The sequence below is a fragment of the Microcaecilia unicolor genome, chromosome 1, assembly GCF_901765095.1.
Source record: "Microcaecilia unicolor chromosome 1, aMicUni1.1, whole genome shotgun sequence".
NCBI lineage: Eukaryota > Metazoa > Chordata > Amphibia > Gymnophiona > Siphonopidae > Microcaecilia > Microcaecilia unicolor.
The window spans coordinates 524,558,905-524,575,699 of NC_044031.1; the positions used below are offsets into that span (position 1 = coordinate 524,558,905).

Genomic DNA, 16,795 nt, shown 5'->3' on the forward strand with positions numbered 1-16,795 from the left:
GTAGACAAACATGGTTTAATGGGAAGGAGTCAGCATGGGTTCAGCCGAGGGAAGAGATACCTCACCAATTAGCTTCATTTCTTTGAAGGAGTGAATATACATGTGGATTAAGGTAAGCCAGTTGATCTAGTGTATCTAGATTTTCAGAAAGCTTTCTCAGGAGTCTCTGTGGGGTCCTTTTACAAAGAGCCACTAAAAAATGGATTGGCGCATGCCCAAAACCTCCGCCTACACTATTGCAAGCCATTTTTCAGCATGCCTTTGTAAAAGGACCCCACAGTTTGTTGCCCTTAAAATAGCTTCTTTCAAGTCTTGCATACTGCTTTTCTATTTCTCTCAGATGTCCCAATCCAACTAACCACTCCTTGAGTTATTCCTCTATCTTAACAAAGTTTTATTTTTTTAAGACTAGAACCTTCACTTTGAATGAACCCTCTCCACACCTGTCTTAATATTGAACCATGCCATCCAGATGATCACCCACTATAACATTAAAAAAAAACTCTCCCCATTTGTAAGCACTAAGTTGTCCTTTTACAAAGGCGTGCTAGCGTTTTTAGTGCATTCCTTTGGGCATTTCTAGCATTTAGCACGTAAAAATCATTAACGTGCACTAAAAACACTAGTGAGCCTTTGTAAAAGGACCCCTAAGTCCAGTACGGCCCCATCCCACATGGAATACATTATTATCTGCTAGATCAATTCTCCATGTAGAGAATCCAGCATCTCCCTATTTCTAGAAGGCCCCATAAAAGGGATACTGCAATCAACATCTGGCATATTAAAATCATCGAACATAAGAACATAAGAATAGCGATAGTAGGTTAGACTAATCGTCCATCTAGTCCCATATCCTGCTTCCAACAGTGGCCAATACAGGTCACAAGTACCTGACAGAAGCCCAAATAGTAATAACATTCCATGCTACCAATCCCCATGGCTTTCCACATGTCTATCTCAATAACAGACTATGGACCTTTCCTCCATGAACTTTCTCAAACTTTTATGAAACCTAGATATGCTAACCGCTGATACCACATCCTCTGGCAATGAGTTCCAAAGCTTAACTGTTCTTTGACTATGAGTGAAAAAATATTTTCTCCCATTTGATTTTAAAGTACTTTCATGTAACTGGGGGGAGTGCCCAAGATGGCAGCCGAGCATGTAGCAGCATTGTAATGCTCTCACTAGCTGGCGGGATTTTCTTCAACGAACTTATTTTTTTTGTAAAATGCCCCATATGAAGAGGAAGGGGTTGGTCTGAGCTGTGCTGCTGATGGCTGTGGTGTCCTCCCCAGTCCAGCAAACCCTCCAGCAAATGTTTGAGTGCCACACTGTTCACTCCCAGCAAGAAGACTGGGGAGAGGGCCCTGTATTAAGGCCAGGTAGAGGAGAGCTGGTCTCTTTGGGGTATGATGTTTTATCTCCCCCAGATGACGAACACCCACCTTGTCCAGTGGCAGCAGGGATTGAGTCCATGACAGCTGTTTTGGAGGAAGGTGCTGCTCAGCTGAATGGGAGTGGTGGAACTCATTCCTTGGAAGCACCATCTGAGTTTGAAAGTGTTGAGACAGCTAATGATCGGATTGATTCCGAGGTGTTGACGCTGGAGACAATCTGGCAGGCCATTAAGAAGCTTGATGAGACAGTAGGAAAGACTGCACAGGATATGACAACTCTTGTAAGTAAGGTGGATGTTTTGTCACAAACCTTAGAGAAAGTGTGACATGAGAGCTCTGAATAAATATCTCAGGTTTACTCAGAAGTGAATAATTTTAAAGAAGTTATTTTCATGGTGATTAAAGATCAGAAAAATGTCCACAGGAGAATTGAGCAATTGGAAATCTTTACTAGGAGACTGAATTTGAGAATTTTAAATTTTCCTAAAGTGTTGGGCATGACCCCTGTGGATATGTTTAAGAAGTTTCTGGTTGAGAATCTGAAAATTCTGATGCTATTCCTCCTGTGGAGATTTATCACATTTTATGCAGCTTTTGGAAACAATTTCTGTGGGATTTACATTTAACACTGAAGCTTTATATACCAACAAGCAGTTCTAAATATAGTACCCACAAATTTCATTTCCAAAAATACTAGGACTAGGGGGCACGCAATGAAGCTACAAAGTAGTAAATTTAAAACAAATCAGAGAAAATATTTCTTCACTCAATATGTACTTAAACTCTGGAGTTCATTGCCATAGAATGTGGTAAAAGCAGTTAGCTTAGAGGGGTTTTAAAAAAGTTTGGATATCTTCCAAAAAGAAAAGTCCATAAGCCATTAATAAGATGGACTTGGGAAAATCCACTGCGTATTTCTAGGACAAGCAACATAAAATGTATTGTACTGTTTTGGGATCTTGCCAGGTACTTGTGATCTGGATTGGCCACTGCTGGAAACAGAATACTGGGGTTGACGGACCTTCAGTCTGTCCCAGTACGGCAACACATTTGTTCTTATATTCTTATGTTCAATGTATCCTTAGCTGAAATTGCACGTACCAAAATTTGTTTTTCATTTTGAAGGCAAGTTCTAGGGCACAATTTCTAAGTTGAATAAACTTTGTTCAAGTTATCTTTGGTTCTCTGGATTCTTGGTGCTGTTCTCTTTTGCTTTTGTAATATAGTATATTCAACTAGCACATCCATTTTTGCTCCTACTGTAGCAGGTCTCCATGTGGGCCCAACTGATCCTGAACTAGAAAATGAATACCCTTGTACTAATTTCTGTACTGGTAGTAGATGTTTACAGCTCTGTACACTTCATATGCAGATACTTTCTCTGTCCCTAGAGGGCGCACAATCTTGGGTTTTTTTGTATCTGGGGCAATAGAGGGTGGCTTACCCAAGGTCACAAGCAGCTGCAGTGGAAATTGAACCCAGGTCACCAGGATCAAAGCCTGCTGCACTAACCATTAGGCTACTCCTCCACACCAGTATGATTTAAATGCTTCCAATGTTCCACCAAGGACCCTTTGCACAGATTCTTCTAACATTACTTTTATGTTCAATCATTTTGCCCATAGAGGCAAACAATGGATATATTACCACAGAGGAACTGCAATCCATGTGTTGTCTCAGGAAAAAAAATCTCACTGCCAAGATATACAAATCTATTAGTTTCAATCGGAAGAGAATATATACAACATTTTCCACATCTTCTATGGCCAGCCTGCCAGTAATTTCTCTATTGTGCTTCCACATATTTAAAGATTGGAGTCCTATGCTGTTTTAGCTAAGCAGACTGAGTGAACCTATGGTCTGTTCATGTATCTTTCACATTTATAATTTGGACTGCATGAGAAATTATTTGTTTACCTGCATTAGGCATTAGAGTCATGATAGAGCAAGGGAGACGGTGGTATGAGTATTATTGAACGGCCAAAAGAAGGACATTTCAGTATTACTGTGCCTTATTGAAACCATTTTTTCAGGTACACAGTCTATATAAAAAGTATTTTATTGCAGGCATTGATGTGTCAGGTTGCTTTCCCTGTGAAGCTTTCTTCACTGGTGATTGAGATTTTGGTTTTGTCACAGTAGCATCTCTAACAAATGGCATCTTGATAGCAACTGATTATAACAAGCAAGTTAATCTAGCCTCATCCTTTCAGTCTTCTCCAATAATAATAATAATAAATCCCTATTAGCATACTTAGAAAATTTATAGGCTTTGGCTAGGCAACCATGCAGATAGCCTTTCTGCATAAATCTGCTTAATAGATGTATCATTTGAGCCTGAAAATCTTTAGTTGTTTTTACTTGTAAGCCCAAATGTACATATTAATGTAACTAAGATTTCTGCTGAGCCACATGCTGCTTTCCTCTTAGCAAACTATGGAGGAAGGTATTAACTGGGCCACAATTAAGATGTGTTATTTTACTGTTAACTCCAATTATTAATTGCTAAGAGGCCTCTTACTAAAACTGCAATCGGCACTTAGGGCTCGATTCTATATATGGCACCTAAAATTAATGTGCACTAGGTAGATACGTTTATGTATATTCTAAATACCATATGTAAATCTATGCACGGTATTTAGAATGCACTTAGGTGTAGTTAATGCGACTGAATCTGTGCATGTCCATTTACACCAGATGTACTAAGCCGTCCTAATTTGATTGTCTCTGTTGTTATGTCCTTTAGATTGTAAGCTCTTTTGTGCAGGGACTGTCTCTCTTCATGTTTGACTGTACAGCGCTGCGTAAGTCTGGTAGCGCTTTAGAAATGTTGAGCAGTAGTAGTAGTAGTACACCAACGAAAAGCTGGTGTAAATCCATGCATGTAGATTTATGCGCACTGGCCCATATTTTATAACAATGCACATAGATTTTAGAACACTCACGAAATGCCCATTTCCACACCCCCTAACCACGCCCCTTTTTGCCTGCGTGCATTAGAATTTAGGCACAGTGCATTACAGAATACGCTTAACAATGTACGCGCATAAATTCTCATTTTTGCCAATTAATGCTCATTATTGCTTGTTAAGAGCTGTTAACAGTGCTTAACAGCTTGTTAAAACAATTAATCTACATGCGTAGTTATAAAATACTCCTAGATTTACGTGCAGAACCACATGTAACTGTAGGTGAACTATATAGAATCTGGGGGTTAACGGGCAGTTTATCAGATGGTAACTGCTAATCCAGAGCTGTATTATGGGGCTTTGTGGCAATTTAGCAGTTCCTGTTAACTGCATCATTCTATATATCACACCAAGCATTCTAAGCCTAAATCTAAGCGTATTCTACAACAATGAGCGTAACTTAATTGGCTTAACAAGCCAATCAGCATTGTTAACAGCACCTAAGCAACAATGAGTACTAATTGTCAATAATTAGAATTTACACATATAACTCGCTAAGTGTATGCTGTAACGAACTGCACCTAAATTGTAAAGCACGCAGTTCAAAAGAGGCATGGCTATGGGCGGGGAAATGGGCATTTCATGGGCATTTCCAAATTTATGCATATTGTTATATAATATGGCCCAGTCCACATAAATCTACTTGCGGGGATTTACACAACATTTTCATTAGTGTAAATGGAGGCACATAATTTTAGGCGCTGGGATATCAGCTAAGCGCATTCTATATACTGCACCTAAATCTTATAGAACACACTTAGGCAAAAATGATTTCCACATAGATTTTCCTGGCGCCATATCTAGAATCTCCCCCTAAGTGTTGTTTGTGTCAGAGGGTGTAGAACGAGAGCAGAATGGACATGGAAGTCATTAGGGGGCCCTTTTACTAAGGCGTGTAGGCGCCTACGCATACCCAATGCACATCAAATTGGCAATACCTCCCGGCTACCGTGTGCCCCGGGTGGCAATTCCAGTTTGGTGCACACCCAAAACACATGATAGAAAATATTTTCTACCGCATGGTGCTTATCCAACGGTAATCAGCAGTTTACGCACGTTGAATGCTTTTCCGTCCGGTTAGCGCATGAGACCTTACCGCTAAGCCAATGGGTGGCAGTAAGGCCAACAATGGACACATGCTGCTTTTAATTTTGCTGCATGTCCATTTTCTGGCACAAAAAAAATGCCTTTTTTCCAGGCACGCTGAGGGAATGGACTAGCGCATGTCCAAAATATGCACCTACATCAGCACAGGCCACTTTTAGGCACACCTTAGTAAAAGGGCCCTTAGGTAATTAACGAACTCAAAAAAACTACTTCTACAAACTGACCTGCCCCCATAATACAACCCCCACAATTGCCCCATCCCCACAAACTAACCCTGGCAACTTCCCCAGCACTTTGTAAAGTGCTATATCCTAAAAGATACCAACTGTCACTACCACTACCACTGCAACTGCCTCACCCCTCCCCCCAAACTACCCTTTGCAACTGGCCCTCTAACACATAAACTGCCCTATGCCCAGAAAGTATCCCACAGCAGTCAACACCATGTCACAAACTGTCCCAACCCAAAAACTACTCCCCAACACTACCCTACAAACTGTTTAACCTCCAAAAACAACTTCCTCAACTCTGCTCCTACACTGCAAACTGTCCCATGCCCAAACACTAGCCCTGCAACTGCCTCACCACATCACAAACCACCCCACCCCAAACATTACCCCCACAACTGGATCACCAATCTATAAACCACCCCAATCACAAAACCTACGCCCCATAATTGGCCCACTACTCTACACACTGCCCCAGCCACACAAACTACCCCCCCTTAATTTTCCCACTACCCAGCACACTGCCCCACTCCACAAAAAACTACCTCCCATAACTGCCCCACCACCACACAAGTTGCCCCTACCCCTCAAAACCTATCTACTACCACTGCCCCACCACCCCATAGATGTCCACCCCCAAGACCTTTCCCACCATCATGCAAATTGTCCCACACCCAAAATGAACCCTCTGACAAGTGTCATACCACTCTGCATACTGTGCCCTCCTAAACCTTCCTCTCTGTGACCTCCCCATCACCCCATAATCTGACCCCTCTTCCCTCAATTATCCCCCACCTACCCCAGACACAGCCCCACATACAGAACAAATGTAGAGAACACAAAGAATAGACACACACACACACACACACACTGCACTCACATTGCACTGACTAACATAGGGCCTCTTACTGCCTCCTATGTAGGAGACACTAACCCTCAGATTCTATGAAGATCACATCAAAATTTTGGCATGATCCTGAGATGCACACGCAATTTAATTGGTTAAAGGGTCAACTAATGGCAATAACTGGACCCTAACAATCAATTATTGACCTTAATTGGCACCAATTAGGATTTGTGCTCGCACCGAGCCTAAATTGTCTCATGCACAACCCAAAAGGGGGCATTGCTATGGGAGGGGCATGTGTTGGTCATGAGCCTTCCCAAGAGTTATGCAAAGTGTTATAGAACTGGGGAGATCAGTGCCCAATTTACGCACCAGGATTTACACCTGGTTTCAGCAGGCAGAAGTTCTGGCACCTTATTTTAGTTGCGGGAACTGGCACTATGTGCTATTCTATAAAGGGCCCTCATCCAGAGAACAGCACTGAGCACTGTTTTTCCCCCAGTGGCCGAATATTGGCTCCATTTACTGAATCAGGAACAGGTACTATGCGTTAATGTGGATGTTAACGCACAACCAGCAATAGAAAATATTGGGAATGAACCCAATAGGTGCCGAGCTAAATTTGCAGCTACTGCAGGGTAAAGTCCCACGTTAAGCTGCAGTAACTGCAAATTTTACCATGGCTTAATAAAAGTGTCCCTAGGCCTCATTGCATAAAATGGGACCTTGTGCTAAAACAGTACAAAGTTAGCAGTAATATAACATGTCTTAACATTGATAATTACATCACTAAGGGGCCTATTTAAATCAAATGTGTTAAGATTTTGCAGCTACTGCAAGCTATCAGCCAATTAACATATGGTAACTGCAAAGCCTCTGTCTTAATCGTTGGGGTGTTCTCAACACTTTGCCACTCATTTACACCCTAATTCTAAAAAAGGTGTCAAAATTGCGCATGCAAATTTGGGCATGTGAACAATTTGTGCTTGTAATGTAATTGAATAACAAGCTAATTAGGCCCAATAATTTGCTTTTTAACAAGCAATTATTCGCAGTAAATAGATTTTATTGGAATTTACACACAAACTGAAAAAGGGGGTGCAGAAATGGGAGGGATGTGGGCAGAATGGGGGTGTCCCTAAAAATTAACACATGTTATTATAGAATAAACATAGAATCATGATGGCAGTTAAAGGCCAAATGGCCCATCCAATCTGCCCATCCTCTGTAACCCCTAACTCTCCCTTTTCCTAAGGGATTCCATGTTCTTAATCCCACGCTTTCTTAAACTCTCACATAGTCCTTGACTCCACGACCTCCACCGGGAGGCCATTCCACGCTTCCACCACCCTTTCCTTGAAATAATACTTTCTTAGATTCTTCCTAAGTCTATTCTCTCTTAACTTCATCATATGCCTCCTCGCTCCAGAGTTTTCCTTCAGTTGAAAAAGGCTCACTTCCTGTACATTAATGTCCTTGAGATATTTAAACATCTCTATCATATCTCCTCTCTCCCTCCTCTCTTCCATCGTATACATGTTAAGGTTCATAAGCCTGTCCCTATATTTTTTATGTTCAAGACTGCTTCCCAATTTTGTAGCTGCCCCTGGACCAACTCCATCCTGTTTATATCTTTCCATAGGTGCGATCTCCAGAACTGCACTCAGTAATCTAAATGGGGCCTCACCAGAGACTTATACAAGGGCACTATCACCTCTATTTTCCTGCTGGTCATCCTTCTCTTTTTGCACCCAAGCATCCTTCTGGATTTGACTGTCACTTTTTCTACCTATTTGCTAGCTTTAAGGCCATCAGACACAATTTCCCCCAAGTCCCTCTCTTCCTTCGTACACAGAAGCACTTCGACCCCTATATTGTATTGAGGACATGTGCCTAATTTAGACACGTACATTTGCACTACATTTTAGTTGATTCAAATGGCCATGCCAAAAGTTAGGCACGATTCCCTGGTATAAGTGCCATTCTATAATCCAGCCTAACTTTAAGAATGGCTTACACAATAGCACTTTTTTGGGCACCATATATAGAATCTAGACCTTAATGCAGAGAAAGATTCTTTACTGTGTATTAACCGAATGGCAGATGATACAATGTAGTTGGATACACCTAGTCAGATAAAGCTTACTGCAAACATCATCTTCCCCATTAATGTGTGGTAACTTGTCATGTGATAATTGTAAAACACAGTTCCCATCCACTCTCCACCCCATTCTATGTTAGCTGTTAATACAGAAACTACTTAAAAAATCTCTTTGTTCACTGGCAAGTAAACCCAAATATTCACAAAAAATAACCAGGAGCAGACAAACATGAAATATAGGAGTAATTCCCTCAGATTAATAGTACACCCATGAAGCGGTCATAATAAACAACCACTAACTGTGTAAAATTTGAACTTTATTGATTGGGCAAAAACTCCAAGTGGAAATAGTGCTCTAGAGACTTGATGTTGTTAATTATTGTGACAACCCAGGAGGTTACCACAAAAACTTTAGATGGGGTGCTTACTCAATCTGTACCAACTCAAAACAATAATCCTTTTAAAATTGAGGAGCAACTCAGTGTGGAGTTATCTTCTTTAGATCAATATCATTTTACACTTCAGCTGGGGAACACTAAAAGTATACACATGGCTGCACTTAGAGTTTTTGCCCAATGAGTGAAGTGTCTCTAACGCAAACTATACAATTTCACACAGTTGTTTGTTAAGAGGTAAAAGACTTCAGATACCCGGTGCAAATTCACTTTCCCTTGAACTGCACCGCTCCGCTCTGCCGCTGGTTTTTTCATTTACTGGTGTAGTAACAGGTGGGCATTCTCATTAGTCAAACTTCCTCTATTTATTGCCAACTCGCAAATCAATTTACTAGCCCATATCTTTTTTATGACTTTATCTTGAAGGTTCACTCTACAGCGAGCTCCTGTTTCTCATTGACTTCGTTAGGAGCTGAACCTCTGCTATCGTTGCCCTGAAAACAGAAACAGTAATCACACTTATGTACCACTGTGTGTAAATTTTCTTACTCATGTATTACATTAGTCTTTATGCCTACAGCCTTTACCTTTCGTAGGGTGCGTGTTTAGTTGCTCCCCACTGCTATGGTTTTTAAAAATGGCGCCTGTCAGCTGTTTTTAATACGTAGGACGCCTACATTTTTGTCCAATCACCTCTTATTTCTACATTTAAAGGGGACTCCTACATAATTTGAAGTTACTGTTTGCCGGTACTCGTTCTGTAAGTACCGGTAAATGTTCTTGAAAGAGTAGATGTTCATAAAAAAGCCTTCCATTCTACCCGGCTATTCAATCCTTCCAGGTCCAGAGATCTTAATCTGTATATCCATCATTGTTCTTTTTGTATTAGTTTTTTATCTCTATCACCCCCTCGTATCGATATAGGAATGTGATCTATCACCGTACACTTATAATTACAAAAATCATTTGCTTTATCCATACTGTGGGTTATTATTGGTGCCTCTAGGCGTTTGTATTTTAAATTATGTTTGTGATCACTCGGTCTTAATTTCAATAGTCTTTTGGTTTTTCCCACGTAGATCTTTGGACAAGAGCAAATTAGGATGTACACCACGTGTGTAGTTTCACAATTTGTAGTGAAGTTTAGCTTATACTCCTTTCTATTTAGAGGGTTAATGAAGGTGTTTCCTTCCACCATCATAGTGCAATATTTACATTTACCACATGCCTTATGTCCCTGTTCTTGGTTAGGCTGAGTAAAACTTCTCTTAGATTTTGATTTCTTGTATAAGCAATCCTTAACTGCTGGTTCTGAAATGCTGGGTGCATCTGCATTATCTTCCAGTGCTTTTTTATAGTTTTTATCACCCGTTGATTCTCATGTGTATATTTCATCACACACGTCTGTACAGTATTCTCTTTTGTGATGTTGTTATTTCTCTGTAATAGCTGGTCACAGTGATTGTATTTAGCTCATATATAAGCTTGCTTGACCACATTCTCTGGATAACCTCTTGTTTTAAACTTATCTATTAATGATTTTGCTTGTTCTTTTACGTACCTAACAGCTACAGTTAGTTGCAAGCATTTACACCAGTCATTGATCTGGCATAAGTGCTTGCACCTAAAGTTAAGAGCATTAATGTGGACTTGCGCCAGTATTTTATAACAGCAGTTGTGCACACAACTGCCATTATAAAATTTATTTTTTTTACTTCAAAATTTTAATAATTATAAAGGAATTACCAAGAAAAATGCAAGAAAATTATAACAAAGAAAAACGTTTCAATACAATTCTTCTAAGCATACTAGTCTACATTAAGGGGAATTATAAGAGCCAAGGGCCCTGTTTACTAAGGTGTTCTAGTGTTTTAGCATGCACTAGCACTAGAAACACCCATATTTTCCTATGGGTGTCTCTGGCATTAGCGCATGCTAATTTTTAGCATGTGCTAAAAACCCTAGCACGCCTATAGCGCGACAGGGCCCCTAGTGAAAGTTAAAATGCCTCTCCTGTAGCCATTATAGAATTTATGCTTAGACGCATCATCTCAGAACCTAAATTTTGGCAACCAAGAATTTACTCCTAAATATCTGATGTTCTCTGCCTATCTTTGCAAATATGTTATATAACCCGCATCATTCACAATTCTCAATAAGGGAGTACTTGCATACTTGATAGAACAATATATATTACAGAAACATAAATTATACAAATGGACTCATGTTAAAAAAATTTACACTTAGCAGTAGGATGTTACTGTGATGTTTATTCTGAACATGTAGGCAAAAATAATACATCTGACTTGGCCACGTTTTGGTATTTCAAACACTTGAATAAGGGACAAAAGCCTCTAGATACCAACAAAGTGTCTCTTGCAAAACCAAAAATCATTTAATACTTGTAATTAGTCACTAATGAGTCAGCAAAAAATGGCATCTTTCCACTGTGTAAACAGATCACATGATTTATAGAAAGCCAATCATATTATACCACATATAAACAGGCTGCACAGGAAAATCCATTCTTTCAAAGAATACAACTTGACATTAGATGGATTTTGATATCTCTATAGGTGACATCAAAAAAAGCTAAGAACCATAGCATGAAAGAGAACTTCTAAATGAGAAATAAAACATACACTTCAAACTAGCTGCTTATGTGGAGGAGTGGCCTAGTGGTTAGGGTGGTGGACTTTGGTGCAGAGGAACTGAATTCAATTCCCACTTCAGGCACAAGCAGCTCCTTGTGACTCTGGGCAAGTCACTTAACCCTCCATTGCCCCACATTGAGCCTGCCATGAGTGGGAAAGCATGGGGTACAAATGTTAAAAAAAAAAAAACATAATGTTTTAAAAAATCTGTAATATTTTCCTCAGGCTCAGATACCAGTTAAGAAAACAAGGTGAGTTCAAAACATTTCTGCTGGTCTTTTATGTGCTGGTTGCTTTCAATACACCATCAATTTTTCATATTAGAATGGAAACGTGGTTTTCAATTTGACATAGGATAGGATGGGTCCAGCATGTGGGATTTTATTTTCTTCTTATATTGTTACTTTTATTGGTCAACATCTCTGATTTCAGTTCTATATAAATTAGAGTGATATTGATTTTTTTCAGTGCTGCTAGAAGGCTTCATTTTCTTTTTAGTGCTAAATTTGTTATCTGACAACTGGTTTTCTCTGAAAGAATTAATATTTTTCATCAACTGGATCAGCTTCTTTGAAAATAGCCTCCTTTTTACCCAAGGGGTCCACCATTTATGATCCTAGAATAAGTCCATAAATGTGTTTTAGCTGCTTCAGTTTTCCCCCTTGTACATCTTTCTTTTCCGTAAGAGATCCTTGGAGAGCAACCAGTCACCCAGTATGCTATATTGACTACAAATAAATATGTTACTCCAGCTCTGACCAGTTTCACCAGCTACTGCTAATGTACAAAAAATAATTATTAAAACACTTGTGCCTATGTGGAAACTGTTAGCATATACATTCCCATTTTCTGTCAAAAATGTTGCATCTAATATGTTCAGCTGCCCATAATTTTCTGTGTGGAGTTCTAGAATATAAGTATGCAAGGAATAATGAATCTTGTTATCTGTCCCAGGTGTGGAGGTTATTGTTTAATCTCATAACAAGTGCAGATGCTGACAGACTTAGAATGTCTACCAGAGAATGGATAGAGTTGACTGTATTATTTTAATTGCTGAAAACAGATATACATATCAGTATATTTCACTTTGCTTTTTTGCAGCCAATTGTGTTTCCAGTCTCTGGGTCTCATATAATAAGCTGCACTTCCATTAGCATGGCAGTTCACTTTCAATTTTTCTGCTCTAACCTTAATTCCAATGCTGGAAAGGTTTCAGCACAGAAACATTTGCAGTTAAACTATCGTGCTAAAGGGTAGCGTGGTCGGCAAGCAAATCATAAGCAAACCCACCGAATTGAGAATTGCTCCCAGTGTAAAAAAAACATTGAATTTAGACAGGTATTTTTTTTTTTTTTTTTACTTTGAGTTAACACAGGATCTCTAGCTCAGGGCTAAAGTACAGATCCTACTCAGGAGCAGCAGGGTCATTAGAGAAGTGCAGCACTTCACCTCAGAGGACTCATAGTTTAATTGTGCCAGATAGCCTCAGAGGTTTGGGGGGGGAACAATCTGGGCATGGAATGGCCTTACTTCCCAATTATTGGAGTTGCCCTTTAAGCACTGCTACGTTTCCATATAGAAATCTTTTTGTGTCTATCCCACACATTTTTGAATTCCATTACCATTTTCTTCTCCAGTACCTCCTTGGCACAGGGAAGACTCTGACTAGAGAATCTTCATGCTGCTGGACCCAACTAGATCAATAATATTTACCTGATCTGGGGAGGTGTCCAGTGTTCTTTTCCTCCTGCTACCATCTTGGAAAATAGCAGCACCTGGCCCCTAGTGTTGTATCAGGATGTATTATTAGGGATCAATCTGCCAAATAAGGTGATGCTTCCCAAACCAAGCTGTGGGAACCAAGTCTGGCTTTGAATTTGGCAGGTTTAGCAGTCACTTATATTCTCCAGTCACTTATATTCTCTTATGTCCAAATTAATATTCTGGAATCAGCAATTCATAGAAACTCAACTGTTTATTCTTCAGCTCTGAAAAATCAGGAACATCATCCAGGATCAACTCACCAACATTTAAGGCAAGACTTTTAAAACATTCTGGTATGCCTCCAAGGGAACTCCTATTCTCTCCTTCCTTGATTTACATACAGATGTTTTCCAGCAGGAATATTTACACATTTTACAGACTCCTGTCCAATCCTATCTCAGAGAATAACATCTCAAAAGCTGCTCTCCTCTCGCTCCACAGGTCTAGACCCTCCATGGCCTGACCTCCTTCAAAGGTGACCTTTGTATTGGCTCACCCCCCCCCCCCCCCCGCTGCTCTTCAGTTTCTTGGCACTCTCTCTCTGCATTTTATTTCCAAACTACTCCCTTTGGGCTCGGTTCCTCCCACCCAGGAACCTCCCAGTCACTCCCCCTAGTGACTCTCCACAGGGACCCACTCTCTCAGCAATCTCCAACCCAGACGGGATTATATAGACATAAGCAGTTTCAGTTCATAGTACTCACAGCAGGTCCCATCCAGGATCAGAATATGCAATTCCTCACAACAGTTCAGTTGCTTTGGCTCAATAAGCACACAGAAAACCTATTTCAACATCATAATTCACAGATCACTATCCAAGTTCCACAATGGTTCAACAGTTTCAAGCTGATGGAAGTAACTACTTTATTCCCAGCCACCCCTTTTCTAATTCAGAAGACCAATCCAGATCCTCAGTGTAAGGCTAGTGCTGTCACTAGGTGGACTAGACATCTTCCTAGGGCAGCAGCATTTAGGGGGCAATGCGGCAGGACAGAATATCTCATCTTCCTTTCCTTACCTGGATCTTATGTTCTGCAAGCTCCTCCTACTGCCACAGTTGTTGCAACTACTACTACTATTTAGCATTTCTATAGCGCTACAAGGCGTATGCAGCGCTGCAAAACATAGAAGAAAGACAGTCCCTGCTCATCCCAGGTTACTTGAAGGTACTCGCTGCTGGCACTGGGCCTTGTAGAAAAGGCCCATGCTCAAACACTGCTGCCTTCTACCATCCCCCAGATGAGACAGGGTGTATGAGAGGCGGTAGCACTTGAGCAAGGTCCAGCACCAGCAGGGAGCTTCATCAAGCTGCCTGGGAAGTCTTGCAACAGCTGTGGCAGCAGGAGGTGCATGCTGGACACGAGAGCCAGTTAAGGAAGAGGAGATGAGATGCTGGACCCAGGGTGAGGTGAGGAAGAGGAAGAGCCAAAAGGGAGTATGGAAGGTGAGATGAACTACTATTCTCGAGGGGGTGGGGTAGGGAGGGGAGATGCTAGATACCTGGGAGGGGTGTAGAGAGGAGAAATGAAGGTGCAGTTTTATGAGAGGGATAGGGCCATGAGCAGCCCCTGGGGGTGAGAGAGGGGAGCACATAAGTGAAAGTTTGCCTAGGGCACCAGATACCCCTGGGCAAGCCCAGCCTCAAGGTCAGGAGTACTAGTTCTGCCATTAGGCAGTGTAATAGGTTGTTTTATTTGTATCAGCTCACTTTTATTATCCCTTCCAGTGGCTCACAGGGCAAACTTTTCTGGCTCATCAGCTCCTCAGTTCAAAGTCTACTAGCAATCAATCCTAAGAGTATTTATTCACATTTGAGAAGAAAAACACTGGGGTGATATATTTGTTAATTATTGTGCTAGAGAGCAAGTTACAAAACATATTGAGCAGAAAAGTTTTTTAAAAACACAGAAAAGCATCCTGCTGAGTCTTCTATTTATTTATTTATTTATTTGGTTTTATTAACCATCTTTATGAAAAGATTGCACCTTTTTGGTTCTGCTACAGCTGTTGAGCTTGGGCAAACTCCAACCTCTTCCCAGGTCCCCTTGACTTCCTATACTCCTCAGCAGTCATTGTGACTGCTGTTATGTCTGCTATTGACATAACAGTAGATTTTGTAACCACCAGCTCTACACTTTGCCTTGCAGCATTGCCTCATATTCCCAGCTAGTCAAATAAGCAGGAACACAAGCTGGGAATTAAACTCAGGCTGAGCACTACTCTATAGGGTCATAGGCCAAGTCCTCACAGCAGCAGTCCTTGAAATGTCTTACACAAGCACAGCAGTGTATTCATTATTATAACCATGTTAATTACTTCATCTGGCAAAAGAGCAGAACAACAGTGGGCTCATTTCAGACTGCTCTATAGAGTACAGCGGGAGTATTCAATGTCAGTCCTCAAGGTCCTCAACCCAGTTGGGTTTTCAGTATTTCCCCAATGAATATGCATGAGATCTATTTGCATACAATGGAGGTACTGCATGCAAATGGATCTCATGCATATTCATTGGGAAATCCTAAAAACTCAACTGGGTTGCAGACCTTGAGGACTGACATTGAATATCCTTGGTGTACAGAGTCTCACTGTTAATTTAGGAGATAATTCTCACAAGGTCACTTAAAGTTGGGCGCTGGGATGCTGCATGCTGAATTGTGTGGGCAATTGCAGTTATAGAATACTAGCGTAAGTTTAGGTGCAAACACTTAGATTTAGATTTATTATTCATAAACCGCCCTTATCCAGGGCGAGATACAATATCTAATATAATAAAACGCACCGTGAACGTTCTGAAGACAACGTTCTGAAGTCACTCAAACATTACTTGAAGGGTTCGTGGATTCGTGGTGTGAAGCCAGCCAGGCTGCCAGCCGTCTCTGCCCCGCCCAAGCGTCAAACGTCATGACGTCCAGGGCAAACGTCATGACGTCCAGGGCGGAAAATAAACAAACAAAGCGCAGCGTCAGGGAAGGAGGCGGCGCTCCCGACGTCTCTAGCCTTCCCTTCGCTGTGTTCCGCCTTCTTCTGACGTCAAGGATGACGTCAGAAGAAGGCGGAACACAGCGAAGGGAAGGCTAGACGTCGGGAGCGCTGCCTCCTTCCCTGACGCTGCGCTGCCGGAACCGCCGCCACGGAGGTAAATTTTAAAAAAAAAAAGGATGTTGGGGGGAGAGAAGAGGGTGGGCAGTTGAACAATGGGAGCGGGAGGGCAGAGGAGAAATGACAGCAAGGATGCGAGGTGGGGGGGAAGAAGAGGGCGGGACAGGCTGGGACATGGGAGACAGAAGAGCATGGATGCGAGGGGGAGATCATGGAAGGGAGAGAGGGGAAT

General features: G+C 41.2%; 1 protein-coding gene across 4 annotated transcripts in view; it reads left to right on the forward strand.

The window, feature by feature from the left end:
• Positions 1-16,795, forward strand: part of STMN2 (stathmin 2) — a 300,139-nt gene that overhangs the window by 44,417 nt on the left and 238,927 nt on the right. For 2 of the 4 annotated variants that reach the window (XM_030215829.1, XM_030215845.1), the window contains exon 1: positions 11,888-11,951. The exons of the other annotated variants lie outside the window; for them this stretch is intronic. The gene's annotated coding sequence lies outside the window, so the exon portion shown is untranslated. Of the gene's footprint in view, positions 1-11,887; positions 11,952-16,795 lie in introns of those variants that run through there. 4 annotated transcript variants of the gene reach the window in all.